The sequence below is a fragment of the Amphiura filiformis genome, chromosome 7 (genome assembly GCF_039555335.1).
Source record: "Amphiura filiformis chromosome 7, Afil_fr2py, whole genome shotgun sequence".
NCBI classification, from domain to species: domain Eukaryota; kingdom Metazoa; phylum Echinodermata; class Ophiuroidea; order Amphilepidida; family Amphiuridae; genus Amphiura; species Amphiura filiformis.
The window spans coordinates 17,568,255-17,571,962 of NC_092634.1; positions in this window are offsets into that span (position 1 = coordinate 17,568,255).

The window sequence follows — 3,708 nt, forward strand, 5'->3', positions numbered from 1 at the left end:
ACCCGACATTTAAACGTTTTCTGGCACCTTTTCTAACCTTTTGTGAATACTGTCAAACACGTTTTGTGTTTGCTGGGACCTTTCATATCGAAAATATACATTTTTCCCAAAAAGACCAACATTATTTTGGTGTTTGGGGGATAAATCACTTTAAGAACATATCATTAGACTTTAGTTTACTTCGAGGACTGTTAAATATGTGAAGTAAAAATTACATTCTCTTATGAGGAATTTAGTACACACATGGGACTGGTGTCGTGTTGGCTTGTTTTAAAGACAATGTAACAAAATGTCAAAAAAGAAATGTGACAAACACATTCCCGAATATACTCGGAAATACTCGGTTCACATTGATTCGTTGATTCATTAATTAATAACACAAATTATTATCTACTTATTTCTTTGTCTTCATTCAAAATAGAAATCAAGACCTTTCCACCCGCTGCAACGCCTTGTAAACCTATACGTAATTATTTAATTAAGTACAGAACACAAGCCTTTTTGTACATGTTTTTGTTATTCTAAAGCTGACTCACGCAAATAGAATGTGATTTCTGTAATGTTATTGCCATGTGCAATATTATAGTCTTATCATTTACCAAGGTAAATTTGTCTTCTTCTTCTTATACACGTATATGTGTTCATATTGACTTTCCCAGTGTTCTTTGCCAATATTTCTTGTTCTTGTTCTTCGCCTCCTCGGATTCAATATCAAGGATGTAAAAACCATGGCAACCGTGTTGCATATTGTACGATACAAAAGCATAAAACATGAAGTATGTGATACTTGAAAACCAAATAGACATTTCAAACACAAACATTTCACATTGTGTGACTAAATGAAATGAAACGAACGGATTCGTGAAACAGTTTTACTTTAGCAAATTTTGAGTACCAAGCGTACTTTCTTCAGGCTTTATTATAAAATAAAATACACACTCAGCTTCAACAACGCCACAAGTGGTATTTCTAATGTGTCAATTATTGTAAATGTTTTCGAAAATATTAAGACTAATGGTCATTTGAATAACAAGCAGATTTTTTTCTGTTGCTTTGAATATGAAGCTGATGTGAAAAAATGACGGTAATTATATAACTTTGTGTTCACTCTCAGAAAATAAAACTATAGGAGATACACATTTAATTATTCAAAAGTCGGTATAATGAAAGGTTATAAATCTTTGAACACGACTCCCTTCGGGTTCCAATAATTAGCCGCTGTATATGTGTCTAATGGAAGTGATAAAATATAAAAGTACTTTCTATAAGCAAATATACACAATACAAAATCTAATACTTTACTTGCTCTGTGAATAAGACACCTTAAATTCATATTTTGCGGTAATAATTTTTGTCATTTTTATACGATGCAGAGAGGGCCAACATTATAATTAAAAGAAAAGAAATAATTACTGATCAGCATTTAGCCTTTTCTACGAGTATGATATTTAATATACCCACAATGCGTATTAGCAAGAGAAGCAGTGTTTCAATCGTTTTTGCGATCGACTCAATCATCTCAATTTCGTATGATACAGATTTGCTGTTGCCCATAAGCTTTTAAATTAATTGTGGTCTAGACGTAATCACAACCTCTAAGGGTTTTTATATTTGATTAAAGCCAGAATATTGGTGAACGTCCCACTAATTGGACGTGTAAGAAATATCAAACAAGTTCAGATCGGTTATATCTACGAAGACGAATTCAGCAAACGCGTTAATGCATGTGTTTAGGCTTCCTCGTGTCATCACCTATGGGACATCTGATCGAGCAGAAACTCTTTATTTTTAGCCTCCAGGACAAGGAGAGGCAGGCATAAGCAGTGATAAGCCGCCAAAGAAGATACATTTGGGTATAAAAAAGCTCTAACCAATTTACGATATTTGAAATGCTATATGTACACTGTTAAATGGTTGTGTAAAAAATACACAGCACTGTTCCTTCAAATATTATACAACTCGTGTAAAAGTTTACCTAACCATTTCAATGTTTGCAAAACGTTGGATGAATTTTTACATAGGTTATTAGATTTTCAGGGTAAGCAGTGTTTTTAACCGTGTAGTATGGGCATGGAATAAGCAAGTCGTAAATTTTCTCGTGAAATGTTTATTAGTGAGATGATACAGAACAGAAAACAATATACACGTATCACTTAATAAATGTATACCGATAAATTATTGCTTACAATATTTTAGGCAAATGTTTACTTTAGACATTTCAAGAATGTTCAGGAATCGAATCGGATATTAACGTTTGCACAGTATTTTTTGTGGGAGTTGAGAGTACACCAGACATATTGAATTGCATTCTGAATACGAGGAATGCCCTTTTTTGATTTTGTGAAATTCGCGATACAATGCAAATTTTATGACAAATTATTGAAATTTGATATTGTTTAAATTTTTGATATTTAACAGTCCTCGAAGTAAACTTAATAAATCTAATGATATGTACTTCAAGTGTATGTAGCTGGGATGTAAATCCAACGATCAGTTGAAAATTTGACCTTTCATATCGAAGATATACATTTTTTTTCCAAAAGACATCCAAAAAAATCACTTTAAGAACATATCATTAGATGTATAAAGTTTACTTCGAGGACAGTTAAATATCAAAATATCAAGTTTTAATCATTTGTCATAAAATGTCTATTATATCGCGAATTAAAAAAAAATCTCTAACTTATTTGATATCAGAAAGACATTCTTCGTATTCAGAATACAATTCGATATATCTGATGTGCTCTCATGTCCCTCAAAAAATACTTTCCAAACGTTGCTACCTGAGCCCTTAAAACACGCCTAACCTTCATGCGGGAAAATTTATATATAGGTAGAGTTGATAATAAGTAGAATATGATGCAAATTGAAAGGGTTTATAATACGTTCCAGCTACGGTGGCACTTCGTGACGGCACGCTGGACAAATTCTATTCACTGTCAGAGGAGGTTTGTGGGTGTGAATATAATGGAGCAAATAAATCTGCAATCAATACAGCATTGATTTGCTAAGAATTGAATAGGGCACATGTCTCATCAAACCACTCTAATACCTCTTTTTGAATGTTACAGAATTGCCTTCTTTTATGGAAATCCCTTGATGATCAAATCAAAATGGCAGATGCAATCAAACTTGGAAAAAATGGAAAAAATATAGACAGTGGTATATAATCTTGTTCTATAATTAACTTTTGGAGCCTGTTTATGTTCTTGCGTAAATAGTATCTTTTATGATTGTTTTAAATTAGTTATGTTTCAAGGTAAAGGGGATAGTCAATGCTGGCCTTGTTGGCTTTGGCCCATCTCCTCCATAACCTTTTGGCATCCATATGCTTGAGATGAAATATACAAACTATTTAAATTCATCTGAACTGCAGTGTCAGGTCTCATACTGTAAAAAGGTCTGGTGCCATTTAAAAGTCTATATTTAATCTAAATATTTGTTTATTTTATTTATCTACCTGGACGACTGAGAACATTTACAATTATATGTTTGTGTTGATTTTAATGTGCTTTGCTTGAGTATGATTATGAAAATAAAGATTCATTTCAATTCATTCAATAGTGTTTGTCAAATGAAGACATATTTTGTCCATGCAACAGTTATGTTTTAAACTTCTATTCTATTTATTAACATCATTGTAGTCATCAAACGTTGTCTACAGCTGGCGCTGTCACGATACTCTCATCATATCACAAACAAATCTTG